Consider the following 14,982-nt stretch of genomic DNA (forward strand, 5'->3'; position numbering starts at 1 on the left):
TTTGGTACATGTGAAGCTAGCGAAACGGCCGTGAGCGCATTATGAGTGTAGCACATAGTCATGTTGTTATATGACACGCATCTCATGATTATCATGTTTGGACCAGTCACATACCTTCGTCATCCATTCACGTACTGTAATACCAAAATTGGTAGATGTGACGCTGGCGAAACGGCCGCGAGCGCATCACGAGCGTGGCATGTAGTCACGTTGTTGCATGACACACATGTCATGATTTTCATGTTAGGGTCTGTCGCTTGTGTTCGCCATGCAATCATGCCATACCATACCAGTTTTGCAACATGCCATGTGAACGAAACCACCACAAGAGCCAAATGTAACTCCTGATATTCAGGACCATACATGTCGTGATTTTCATGTTGTGACTAATCAAATACGTTCTTCATACAGTCATGTTGGGCCATAGCAAATTTGGTATTGATACCATTCTCGAAATGGCCAGGAGGGCTAAAAGTCGTAGGCGGCTAGATAGATAAATAGATAGATACGCTCAATGTCGCTGAAGTTTGCTAAGAAATGTTTCGCATTTAAAAAGTTTATTCAACTCAAATCATTTTTAGCGGACCGGAGTTAACATGGCCTGTGTCACATACCCGCTTCTCTTTACTGCGAACACGGGCTAGACCGAACCAAACTCTACACGCAAAAGTGCGGTTCGCCTGTGCTTCACCACGGCAAGACAGCCTTTCCGTTTTATTTTCCTTCAATACCAAAATCAGAACTTACCCTCTGTAATAAGCACGATAAACATATTCAAATAAAAGATTTGCGTTTTACGCCTGAAGTAATATCTCTGACTAAATTTTGATGCCTTAGTATTTCAGCGAAATTGTTGGGACGCCCCAGATTTCTTTATAAAACCAATAATACAAACGTGTGTCTTCGTATTTAAGTACGCCTTAACTATGCACATTGAACATCATTCAAAAATTTGCATTTAATTATTGGTACGCTCTTGTTATCACGGGACAGCTTATGCTCTCCCATAGTAGAGTACCTAGTACTCTGAATAGTTACGCACTTTTTCTAAACACATAAGAAGTTGTCCTCCATGTATATCTCATTAGCGGGGTGAACGCTCCGCTTTTAGTAGACTGTGAAGCCTTCGGGACGGCTTTAAGCTCTCCCCACAGTAGAGTACCTAGTACTCTAAATCGTCGCCCACTTTTTCTAAACACACAGAAGAAAATGTTCTGTTAAAATGTTATGGACGTCTGCGACAATAAACTTTTCTAAACAGTCATCGCAATGGCTCACTGCTCTCCCATAGTTGAGTACACAGTACTCGAAATCATTTATTACTTATATAAACACAGCTCCACCAATGCTGCAGCGAGGCACGAGATTTATTGTGTACAGGCGTAATTTTTCTCAACAGGGCCTCATCAAGTGTGAGGGCCCATGGGACGGCTTCATGCTCTCCCATAGTAGAGTACCCATTACTCAAAATCGTTACCCACTTTTTGTAAACACAGCTATACAAATACATGCAAACCTCGTTCTCTGGTTAACTATATAGTGTGCGGACCGTGGGATGGCTTTCAGCCCTCCTATAGTAGAGTACCGAGTACTCTAAATTGTTAACCACTTTTTGTAAACTCAGCCGAACGTTGTTGTCCTCTTGGCTCACGCCGTAATTTTTGTCAACATGGAGGCCTCATGAAGTGAGGCCCACGGTACGGCTTTATGCTCTCCCGTAGTAGAGTACCCAGTACTCCAAATTATTAACCATTTTTTTCTTGACACTGGCGATTAGTACTTTAAGTCGTTAAACACTTCTTCTGAACACACCCCAGCATAGTATACAGTGGAAGCGTTGTTCTGAGCCGTGGATCGCATTACAGAGAGCTCAGCACTCTGCCGTGTAGAGTACACAGTGCTCTAAATCCTCGACCATCAAAAAAAAAAAACCATGCTCACCGATGATAGAGTAGATAACAGTACATAAAAGCATGAACCATAAATTTTCTGAACACTTGCGCGTTATGCAAAAAAAAAATGGCAGCATATCCACGGAATGAATGATGTAGAGTGGGGCGAAGCATCCGTGTGTCCATTCGTTCTTACTTCCGTCCGTACATACGTCCGTCTGTGTGGCCGTCCATGCGTCAATCCGCCGTCCATGCGTGTGTCCGTCCATGCGTCCATCTGTCCGTGCAGTCATCCGTGCGCCCGTCCATGCATCTGTCTGTGTGTTCTTTCGTCCATCTAGTCAACACTCAAGTACCACCATCTCGCATCTTTTCATCATATATTCCGCATATAGAAGCACCGCCATCCAGCGGACATTCCAAGAACTAAACGAGAGGTGGCACACGCACACTTTTTTACGGCTTGCGTTTCGTGTCTGCTTCCCACCTTTAACCACCTCGAGTTCATGGTATATACTAGTTCAATGTATTCATGGCACTGCGGCCCAACGCTCGCTAAACCTTTCTAAAACCAAGGAGGTTACGCCCAGCGAGTATAACGTAGCAAACTTTTCTTGTCTGGTGGTGCTCAATGTACATGCAAATGGCTGCTAATGGGGAATGAGAGACAGGAGAATTCGGCTTTTAGTTAACGCGCACGCTGCGAAGTTTTTATTGTTCAACAACACACAGGAGAAGTCTCCCACCGGCACCACCTTGCAGGTCAAAGCGTAAGACATGTTACGTACTACGCCGAGGGACGAACGGGTGCCGCTAAAAGGAGCTTCGCCCCTAAACGATGGGTGCGCCAATCGCGGGCAGTCCGATACCACTCAGCTCGCATTAGTCGAACGCGTTGCTCCTAAAGGTGTATCTTACGCCGTATGACGCTCCTGTGGAGTTGGCTACATCGCTGTCCCTAAGCAATAATGGCACGTTTGCCTAAACAAGTGGCATTGGATAAATGTGGTAAACTGCAGTTAGTTCAGAGTTGAACATATTTTGCTCTGTAGGAAACGCAACCCGTGCGGAAAGTCGTAAGGAACGGACACAGGCAAGGGATATGTGTGTCCATTCTTTATAGTCCAGGTCATGGTCATGCTGTCCACGTAGCAAGGATATGCTACTGTTGGTCAGTAACCTTCTGAGGTGGATGGCCCAATGGCATGAAGCCAACGCAGCGTGGACCGGAAGTGAAATCAAAGAAGGGAGGGGAGAGAAAGCAGAGAGAAAATAAGAACTGACAATCCCGTACGTATGGTGGTGTTTTGTCTGAATTCTGCCCGCAAATCGTGATGAGGGGGGACAACACCAACGGGAGCGATATTTCTATGTCCCTGTCAAAACCGTATTCGAGATCAACAGTGGCGTGTCGGCCTTGAGATAGAAAGTGACAAGTGCGTGGCAGAGGATGGATTCTGCTGACGTCGTGTCGGGGGGGGGGGGGGAGAAAAAAATCATCGATGACCACAGCGTACGGCGTTTCCGGCTTTACGTCAAAAATTATCGACTTGTTTTCGGATGCCTAGTTGACGAGCTAAAGACGAGGGTGTTGATGCCTTCTCAGAGGCGCTGGTACAAACGTTTTTTTCATTTTACGTGGAGCAAAAACGGGAATTTCGGGCCATACCATGCTGAGTTGAGAAAGAAAGAAACAACTTACCCGATTCCGCGTGTGTGACGAATGTGATGACAGTGCCGTACGCAAAAACTGTCCTGGGAGCATGACTGGGTTCATAAAAGGAAAACTGATTCGTGAAGTATGGCGTAATTGTTTGTTAATTAGGAAAACAGTTTCGGGTGTTTCATTTGCGAAGCTATATACGTTTAAGTTTAACCACACACACTGCTCCCGATTTCAGTGTCTCCATTCAGGGACATTGCCAAAGAGGCGTATTTGACGCGGTGTGTAATTTTATTGAAGCCACTAAACGCCTTCCAACATAATCTACACTTGAATGAGTACTCGAAAATAATCGCCAAGTAATTTCAAAATATCATGAAGTGTAAGATAGTTAATTTAATCGTTGGGGATTAACGTCCCAAAACCACCGTATGAATATGAGAGAAGCTGATCAAATGTAAGACAGACATTCCAAATTAGTCGCTTCAGGAAAACACAGCTATCTGGTCACCTCCAAAAATCAAGTTACCGTTATTGCTATATAGCGCTTTTCCTTTTTTCATTTCGTTTTTTTTACTTTCTTACACTTCATTTCTGTTGGTAAGTTCAGTCGCCACGCATCGGCTACTGTACATTTTTTTACCAATTCCTAAAGGAGGGTATGTGTTGCTGTATCCTGGATACAAACAAACAAACAAACAAACAAACAAACAAACAAACAAACAAACAAACAAACAAACGTCGTCGAGGCTGCGGTCCCCGTGCCCTGGGCGTTCACACCAGTCCAGCGTTCCCAGGACGCCAGCAAGTCTGCATGGTGTGACACATCAACTTCGAGCACGCTGCCACGATGCATTCGACTTTCTAGAAGGCACTCACGATGATGTTGACTCGTGAATATCGTTTAAATTTCTTTATGAGTTCAATTTAAAAATCTGTTGACAAAGTGTCCCGTCGAATACTGAAGTCACTCCTGTACTTCAACCAACAGTAAAAACGAAAAAAAAAAACATTACTAAGGCTCCAGTTGGTGCTGTGTTCGAGCTTGTGTCCGTTTACGTAATTGTAGTATTTTTTTTCTAGGTTAGAAGTAATCGTATTGTTTCTTCGATAAAATCTGAATATTTGCTTAAAAGACAATGTCATGCCATTCTATAGGGCTATTTAGAAAGTGGTAACATTACCATTATAGGGGCTGCATTGAAAATAATTGGCTTACTATGAGATAACTATCGCAAATGGTGTGATATTTATATTCTTATTCGAGTCAGTATCATCGTTATTCACTGCTAGATTCGGTTCTAAAATTTACTATTCGCAGACCTCTGAACCCTTTGTTAATATGTTTCTTCTTTTACAGCAGCTTATTAGCGTAAGGTGCATTACTGCAGCGTGCGTAAGATTGTGTCTAACGTTAGTACAAATTATACTACGAGACTTATAGATTTTTGGTTTGTAATCTTGCACGTATTGGTTGAATAAACTATTTCGTCACTGCAGTTCAAGCGTGGTGCTCAGATGTAGCGCGTTGATATCATATAGGAACTGCGTAGCCCCTTCGCTTTTTTTCGTACATTATTTAGTAGCAGAAATTGTTCATCTTTGCTTCCAAAGACAGAGCAGCTAACCGCAATTCTTCTACAAGAGTATGTCGCTTAATGAACTCGTCAGTTATTCCTTTATAAACGCTATGATGCGCGTATAGCAGCCACAAGCTATCTCTCTCTCTCTTTCACACACACACACACACACACACACACACACACACACACACACACACACACACACACACACACAGCCACTAAGCAACCACGGTGGTGAGGTATGGGCCTCGGATTTCAATGCAGGCATGGGCTTTCAATGAGCACGAGGAACAACATTTTGACGCGCCATAAACATCCACGCGTATCAATTAAACTTAAGAGGCCCTGAAGCACTTTTTTTATATAATCATGGAATCGATTAACTGAAAAAGAGTATTGCCTCACGAATTCATTGCCGCCGAAAATTTAAGAATCTGACCAGTACGAGCGGAGTTACAAAGATTTGTCACACGCTGCAGTCGCATTCTTTCTTCTTTCGTCCCGGCGAAAGCGCTGGAAGCAAAGCAGAGAGGGATGGGAGGGACTAACAAAAAAAAAAAAAATAATAATAAACGGCACGCGCGCCTTGTGACCTTGAGCACTTTTTCTTTTTTCTTTGTATACGTGGCTTTTTTAGTGCGATCGCACGCGCACGCACGGACAAGTGACGACCTCCCGGGGTGCTCTCTGCAACAGCCAAGCGCACCTAGTTCAAATCAGCCAATGGCTAACAGATGGGCTTACTACGAGTGATTTTTGGGTTTATTGCGTGATTTGTCGAGAGAAGAGGAAGCAACTCTTAGCTGACTTTCTTAACTTATTGTCGATTTCAGGCCGCATTCTGCGCTATAATATTTGGCTCGCGTGTTGTCGGGAGCCTCTACTACCGATCGGCAGCATTTTCTGACTATGCTCAAAAAGTGTTTCAGCGCCCCCTTAAAAGTTTGCTCTGTGCGTCATTATCGCGAGCGACTTCCGCGTTCACGATCAAATGCTCGCAGGCCAACCGCCAGTGACGTTCAACTCGCGATATCGCTTTCAGACGAGCGTCCCCTTGGGCGTTGCGCTCCCAGTGTCACACTGCCACGCGACGGGAGACGCGTCCCGCTCTCAGCCGCGACACCGGCACGCGCCGCCGTTCAAGAAACGGAAAACGTATCGACCGGGCAGAGAGAGATAACCCGCGTATCGGATCTCGCGCAGGAGGAATCCGTTATGTCGAAAGGGGAGCGACGCTGGCGCAGCTGCCACCGACAGCGCAACAACAAGCGCCCTCTGAACCCCGCCTCCCAATCTCTTTATCAGCCTCCTCTCTTTCTACGGCCGGTTGCCGACATCTTAGGCGTGTGCCGCAGTCAGCGGCTACCAATGAGCAGTTATTCCACTCTTGACGTCATCGAACCGGTGATCACGTCAGTAGCGGGTCGTAACTCTATCGAATGCAGCGCGCACCGCAGCAACCACCGTCAGGCGAGTTTGCTGCCATCGAGGTCGATGAAGTGGGTTCTGTAGAGTTCCCACCAATTTTAAGTGCGAAGCATTTCCTAGCAAACTTGGCGATTTTGAGCGTATCTATCTATCTATCTATCTATCTATCTATCTATCTATCTATCTATCTATCTGTCCGCTTACGTTTGGGTGCTCTCATGGTCCCGTCCTTAACTTGCCGTGAACCAAAATTAGCATTGCAGGGTATGATAGTTTTACGAATATGACACGATGGTCAAAACATGAATAGTGTCCGAATTCCGTCACGTGCGTCGTCAAACACTTCACGCAAAGCAGTGGCACATACCCAGGGGTGGGTATGTGCCACTGGTTTGCGGGTATGTGCCACAGGTGATAGACACTTAGTATCTACTCAAACACTTCACGCAAGGCAGTGGCACATACCCAGGGGCGGGTATGTGCCACTGGTTTGCGGGTATGTGCCACAGGTGATAGACACTTAGTATCTACTCAGGAACGATGAGAACACACATGGGTAATTTTAACGTGCAAGCGTTAAGAAAACCCGACATCGGTAGCGTCGACCTGACGATTGCAAAGAATAAATGTCAGCGTCCCAGCTGGTATCGAACCCAAGCATTCCGCGTGGCAATGAAGGATTTTACCACAGAGCTACGCCAATTCTCGGAACTACTTTTCAAACACACGTTAATCTTCGTGAAACGTCAATAGTGGTTGCATGCATGCCGCCTACCCAATCTTATAAATATTGCATATGTATCCCTTCGATACAGATGTCACGTCGGGTTAACGTCAATTGTGGTTAATTTCCATGCGCTGAAGTTGATTTTTGTAGCAGTGTCCAGGGCCAGCATCCTCGCGAGCATCAGCACTGCATATCAGCTTGTGGTGTTGCTAATACGTATGTTCCAGTTGGCATCGCTGCGCCAGTGCGAATAACTGGTTTTATGAACATCTGCAACTATTCAACACATGCGTGTGCGTGCAACATTTGTACGTATATTTAGCGTCATTTCATGACGTGTCGCTCAATATCAAAACTGCAACACGGTCACCTTTCTACCGCATGATTCGCATAACGTCGATTCCCAGGTACGTTAAATCTGCCGATTTTTTTGTTTATTTATATGTGAAAAAAAAAACATAAAACGATTTGATACAACGTCAGGCCATGGGATATGTATAGCGAAGACTGCGAACTGTGCAATGCGTTTAGCTCTCGTGAACCTTCTAGAGTGTTGTCCTCTGTGGCTCTTTTGTGAAAGAACGCCACTCGCGCTCATGGTCAGTGCTTTTGCCTTGGTATTGACTATCGCCATTAGGTAGAGTCAGTGACATAGTCAGGGGGTCTCACATCGGGCCCGCGCTGCCCCACCCTATCGCCCCGCCGCGTTGGTCTAGTGGCTAAGGTACTCGGCTGCTGACCCGCAAGTCGCGGGTTCAAATCCCGGCTGCGGTGGCTGCATTTCCGATGGAGGCGGAAATGTTGTAGGCCCGTGTGCTCAGATTTGGGTGCACATTAAAGAACCCCAGGTGGTCAAAATTTCCGGAGTCCTCCACTACGGCGTCTCTCATAATCAAATGGAGGTTTTGGACGTTAAACCCCACAAATCAATCAATCTGCCCCACGCTAAATTTTTTATCCGTGACATACAGAGTGAAAAAGGATCATTTTAAAATAGTGTACTGCCTCCTCTAAAAAAAAAAAGAAGTTCTGCCTATCCCCCTGCGTAGATTCTAGGAGTGCCACCAGAGAAAAGCCTCAACTGATAGAAGAATCTACTACATAGTCATCACAATAATGTATAATGGAAAGCGATAAGACCGTTTTCTTTTCAATATACCTCGTTACTATAGCGTGTGCGCGCAAGAGCGATCGCGCAGAATGTTGCACTGTAACAAAACTGTCTATTGTGTAGAACTAAAAGTGATGTCACTCATACTTAGTTCCGCGTCTGCAGCAGCCGTTCGGACGCAACCTACCAGCTATTTTGAATGACAGGCCGCGTCGGTACGGCTGCTGCGGACGCGCAACAAAATCTGTCTAATATTTGGGATTTCATCACAGTATGATTATCAGGGGTGCTGTAGTAGAGGGGACGACGACAACGAAGTGATTCTTTTACAGAACGCTTGTGCCTGTGTCTCGGTATCTTCAATTTGTTTTCCTGTAAATCCTGGGAGCTGCCGCTCCCTCCTTTGCGGTGGTGCTTCAGGACACACCTGAGAATGTTCCTGGCGTGCAACCGTCGCGCCGGGCTTCGTCGTCCAGGAAGCGTAGCAACGCGTCCAGCGACACGGACAGCGAGGCAACCGATTTATACTCGGATGGCTTTGAGTCATCGGATGATGACTTCACGGTCGTCATAAATCGAACTAAAAAACGAAGACTGCTGCGGACGGTATCATTCACAAGTGCTTCCACCGTTAAGACTGCACCACAGCGGTGGCCGCACACCATGCTGTTTGTGCCCGAAGACCCTGCATCTAGCTTGCGACTCCTCAACAAGCAAGTTCTTTCTGTGCTTCTCGAGGAAACTGCTTCGAATGAGATCAAAGACGTGAGGATCAATGCACGAAGAATGTCCTTGCTGTAGACGTTATGCACCGTAGCGCACTGCAAAGCCTTCGGCACATAACACAAATCGTCAACGTGAAAGTTCGGCCAATGGTCTCTACACGTTGTAATGACACTGTAGGCGTAATTTATGATGTGGATCTTTCCATCCCAGATAATGACCTGCCAATACTAATAAAGCCAGCGACAGAAGGCACCCGTATCACGCACATTACGAGACTCGGCAACTCAAGCTGCTTGAGGCTTGTGTTCGAGGGAGACAGCCTTCCCTCGTATGTCAAAGTTGGCCATGTTCGCCACTCAGTGCGTCCATACGTACCGAAGCCACTGCAATGCTATAAGTGCTTCAAGATGGGACACGTAAAAGGTGTCTGTGAGAACAAAGTTCTGTGTCCGCGGTGCGCTGAATCTCACTCAAAAGACGCCTGTGGTGCCACCGTGTTACGATGTCCAAACTGCCACGGCGCTCATGACACCTCATCCAAAGATTGCCCGCGGGTGCGAAACGAGCACGCGGTACTCAGGCGTATGGCGCGGGACAATTCAACGCACAGGGAAGCGGCCGCTACACTACGCCGATACGGGCCGACGGCGTTGTGGGCAAAGACCATCACGGAAAAACTGCTCTACCGATAGAGAGATGTCATCCTCTATCAAAGAGGCTGACCCACAAACACCGATCTCACTAAAGACGGATACTGCCAAACAGCAGAAAGGGACAGCAGTCGCACCTTCCGAACAGTGGCCCTCACTTCCACGAAGTCAACCTTCTTCGGAGCTGCATCAAATCCCACCGCCCTCGACGACCCCTCAAACCAGTGATGCGCTGAATGAAGATCAAGTGATAAGCTTGCTGCAATCGCTGATGAGTACCATGCGTGTCCTACTGAGTAATATGAAGACTTCGGCTGCGCAGACCGCACTGCATCTGCTGGACACCCTGAGTCCGGTGCTTGCAGCTCTAAGGTAAAACCATGGCCAGCGAGGCACCGTCGTTTCGAGCGGAAGTCAAGAATGCATCTGTCTTTCAGTGGAACGCCAGAGGACTGAAGTCGCGCATGTCTGACTTAGACAGTTTGTATTTGTGAACCACTTCCTTATTATCGTGATTTGTGAACCCAACCTGTCTGCTTCAATCAAGCTGTCAGGATATGAGTGCTTTATGTCCTCCACTCACAGAGACTGCAGCAAAGTTATTGTATTCATGCGCCATGACCTCACTTACGTTCACCACAGTCTCGCCTGATGCAGCGAATCAGTATGTGTGCCTTACTGTGAAGAAGGATAAGATTGATTTCACGATTATCGGAGCTTACTCATCTCCATCAAGCCGCCTTGACTGCGTGCGCTTACGCGGTATTCTGACATCGACTCCAAGGCCATGGGTGATGACTGGCGACTTCAATGCCCACCATTTCCTATGGGGAAGCTCCAGGGTCAACTCTAGAGGAAGAAAATTGGTGTCCTTAGCCTCGGAGTACGAACTCTGCGTTTGTAACGATGGAAGCCCTACATATTTACGCGGATCAGCCTATAGCAGCTGCCTGGACCTTACATTGGTTTCTCACTCACTTACCAGGAAAGTGAACTGATTTTCGGATCTGGAGACGCGGGGCAGCGACCATATACCAACTTACCTGTGTATAGAAGGTTTCATCAGCTCCAAGTCCTCAAGAAGCCTCAAATACACCGATTGGCCAAAATTCAAAATATTAATGGAAGACTGCTGTACCGACGGCTCATCATATAACCTAGAGGACTCGATAAAAGATGTCCTGCAGAATACCACGCATTCACTGTTGACTAGTGCAAAGCGCACCGATTTGGACATTGAGCTTGAGAAACTTCGCGCAATACGCCGTCGTGCAGAACGTAGGTACCGACGGACAAAGTGCATGGATGGTTTGAGGCTGGCTCGACGCATTCAAAAGAAAATGCAGCGGCACATGGATAAAATGGCTAGGCGACGTTGGACATCCTTTTGAGAGTCGTTGGATCCACGAAAGCCCCTATCACTGATATGGCGAACTGTCCTGGGTCTTAGCACAACCTTGGGTCAGCGACACCCGCTTACATCTCTGGCACTTCACTTTCAATGCAGTGAGATTGACGTCACAGAATTTTTCTGTAGAAGAATTGCCGGTGATTCCGATTTCACAGTACCAAGAATGGGAACATTTGGCAACCCACCGCCCTCACGTGATCTCCGTATGGAATGCCAGTTTATGGATGAGCTAGAGGCCGCACTGGCACTGTGCAGACGTTCTTCAGCCCCCGGACCTGACGGCATTACCCATCGTGCCCTTTGTAATTTTGGAGACGCAACTCGGAAGGCACTCTTACGCCTATACAACGACTTCTGGCAGACTTGTACGGTTCGCCAGGCATGAAAGTCAAGTCGCCTCATTCCACTTCGAAATGGTGGTAAATCTCCTTTGAATATTGCCTCATACTGTCCTATCGCACTTGCCAGTTATGTGGGAAAAACGATGGAACGAATGATTCTAACACGAATGGAGTGGTATTTAGAGCACTGCGAAATCTATTCAGCATCCATGACCGGATTCAGGCGCGGCCATTCGTCAATCGACAACGTTGTTGATCGGGTGACATATGTTCAACACCAGAAAGCCTGTAAGAGACTGTGCGCCGCCCTGTTTCTAGACGTTAGGGAGCTTACGACAATGTCACCCATGAAGCCATCCTTAGTGCTTTGGAAACAGTAGGTCTTGGTGGCAAGATATATACGTGGGTGTACAGCTACTTACAGCTGAGATCATTTTACGTGATGACAGTGAATGGCCCAACACCTGATTATTACAGCAGCCGTGGAGTTCCTCAGGGAGGAGTGCTAAGCCGTACACTTTTCAACCTAACTCTCATTGGTCTAGTCGAGCAGCTACCTAGCACTGTAGAACTATCGGTCTACGCTGATGACATCTGCATTTGGACATCAGGTGTGACAAGGCCTCAGCTTCGCGCCCGCCTTCAGAAGGCTGCTACAACGACGTCATGCTACCTTCGTAAACAAGGCCTCGAGGTGTCCTGGGGAAAATGTGCAGTGGTAGCGTTCACGCGGAAACCAATGTATGCTTACAGCATATCAATTAATGAAGAATACATATCGTTCAGCAGAAGCCACAGGTTCTTGGGAGTCATAATAGACAGAAACCTGTCGTGGACTCCGCACTTAAACTATGTGAAGAAGTGGCTGATTGCAACATGCCACATGTTCAAATTCCTTGCAGGAAAGAATTGGGGAGTGCCCATACCATCCATGCTACAACTTTACAGAGTGCTGTTTATCGAATTCTTACGGTACAGCTTACCTGCAATATCTAACACTGGCAAGACCAACCTGCACGCAATTCAGAGCATTCAAGCCCAAGCACTTAAGATATGCCTTGGAATACCCCGCAGACGGCTGAAACCATTGCCATCGCTCAAGATCACTCGATAAAGACGCATATTATTACCGAGACAATGCGCATGCACCTCCGGCATTATGCCAGGATCCCTTCTCACCACCTGGCGAGCCTAGCTGCTGAAAGGCCCCGCACGACATACGGCACTACTGTCTACAAGCATCGTTCATCGTTTACTGAGACGTACTTACCTGCATCAAAGCCACTGCTTCCTCCTTGGAGCTTGAGCCGGCCGCGAGTGTACTTAATGATTCCAGGAATGAGGAGAAAATTGGACTTACCGACACATGCCCTGAAACAACTGAGTCTATTCCTACTGGAACAAAACTACAGTAACCACGTGCACATTTACACGGATGGCTCTACTACGCCGTCTAGTTCATGTGGAGCAGTGGTTGTACCATCACAAGGGGTAACTCAGTGTTTTAAGACTTCACATGTGACAACGTCAACGACGGCAGAACTCGAGGCTCTGCGCAATGCACTGGAACTCATCAATTTGGAAGAAATACCAGATAAATGGGCTGTGTTTTTTTTACTCAAAACCAGCATTACAGTGCCTGATATAAGTTCTCTGACGCGGATGACACGACCAGTTGAACTACCAAACCGTGAAACTTCACCACCTTTTAATACAAAAAGGCCACGACATCGTCTTTCAGTGGTTACCTGAGCATTGTGGTATAGGCGGCAATGATTCTGCAGATCATGCTGCTCGCACGTCACATAAAGAAGCGAACAGCGTTCCGATTCCGTTTTCAAGAGCGGATGCGGTGAGGCAGATTCGTCAACTGGCCAGTCTCACACTGACTGCGTGGAACACACCAAGCATACGACGTACAAGACTGCACGAGCTCGACCCCTCACTACAACTCCGCCCTCCACCCGTCCTACATCGACGTGCAGCTTCGCTTCTCTATCGCCTTTGGCTGGGAGTTGCTTTCACGAAAGCTTATACAACGTTAATCGGAATTACTGACAGTGTGTTTGCCTCAGATAGACAAGTACTTGCCAACGCAATGCGGTCTCTGGATGATCGGCCTCTTTCTGTGCAGGTGCTATTACAGCAACGTCCACATGCCTCGACAGCCCACAAGGCAGTGAAAGCCCTGCTGTGTTTCCTGAGAGAGACAGGCTTGTGTGAACGCCCCTGACATGCGGTAGAGTTCTACACGCTGCAGCGAAATTACTGTCAGTCTCTCCCCCACCTTTTTTTCCTAACTTCCCTCTTCCTCGTCTTTTTTGTCCTCTTCCCTAATCCCCCAGTGTAGGATAGCCAACCGGATGTCTTTCTGGTTAACCTCCCTGCCTTCTCCCTTTTGTTGCTTCCTACCTCCCTTGTAGTGGAGGGCTCCGGAAATTTAGATTTACTGGGGTTCTTTAACGTGGACCTAAGTGACAATACGTACCTCCAGCATTCTGCCTCCGCCAAAAATACAACCGCGATGGTCAGAGTCGAACCCACGATTTTCGGGTCAGCAGCCGAGGAACGTAACCACTGAGTCACCGAGGCTGACCCCGAAACTGTACTTGCAAGGGAAACTGAATCAGACTAATATTCAAATTATCGCAGATTAAAGATGAGACTTATGGACACTTACGCTAAAGAAATTCTGGAGGCTCTGCGGGTTGCCGTGCAGGGCCACCAGAAACTTTGGTGGTCGTGAAGACGGTAGTTGACCCTGGCCGGTGCGAGGTTCTTTTTTAGGAGGACTTCGTTTTTATTGAAGTAATAATATGTGCGGTTCAGCATCCAAAAATCACAAGGTGATTATGAGAGACACCGTAGTGGATGGCTCCGGAAATTTAGACCACGTGAGGATCTTTAACGGGCACCTAAATCTATAGGTACATGGGTCTCAAACGTTTTAGCCTCCATCAAAAACGCAGACGCCGCTGGCCTAATTCGATGCCGCTACTTTATGGTTAGCAGTTGAGTGCCGTAACCACTAGACTACCATGGTGGGGCGTTTTACAAGGAAAATGATGCCAATACTCACCTAAATACTTTTGGAACAACGGCCGTCCTGCCCGCCAGGTACTCCACGAGGCCCCTCAGTTGCGTGCCCACCCGTGGTTGTTCGGCAAAAGTCGTCGGTACTTAGGGTTCCCAGGAAGCAGTCATCATCCTGGTCGTCCTGCAGTGGTGGGTCGACGGGGGCACGAGACAGGCAGTTGGCGTCGGAGTGTTTTCTTCCGGACTTGTAAACGACGCTGATGTCGAATTCTTTAAGTCTTAGGTTCCACCATGCGAGGCGTTCTGAAGAGTCCTTCAAGTCAGTTACGACAGAACTGCAGCGACGTCTTCAAGTTGGCGTGGAGCAGGAACAATACGATCGAGTGCAGAAGTGTAGGTCATAGCATCCTGATG

This window comes from Rhipicephalus microplus, unplaced genomic scaffold (assembly GCF_043290135.1).
Source record: "Rhipicephalus microplus isolate Deutch F79 unplaced genomic scaffold, USDA_Rmic scaffold_787, whole genome shotgun sequence".
Lineage (NCBI taxonomy): Eukaryota > Metazoa > Arthropoda > Arachnida > Ixodida > Ixodidae > Rhipicephalus > Rhipicephalus microplus.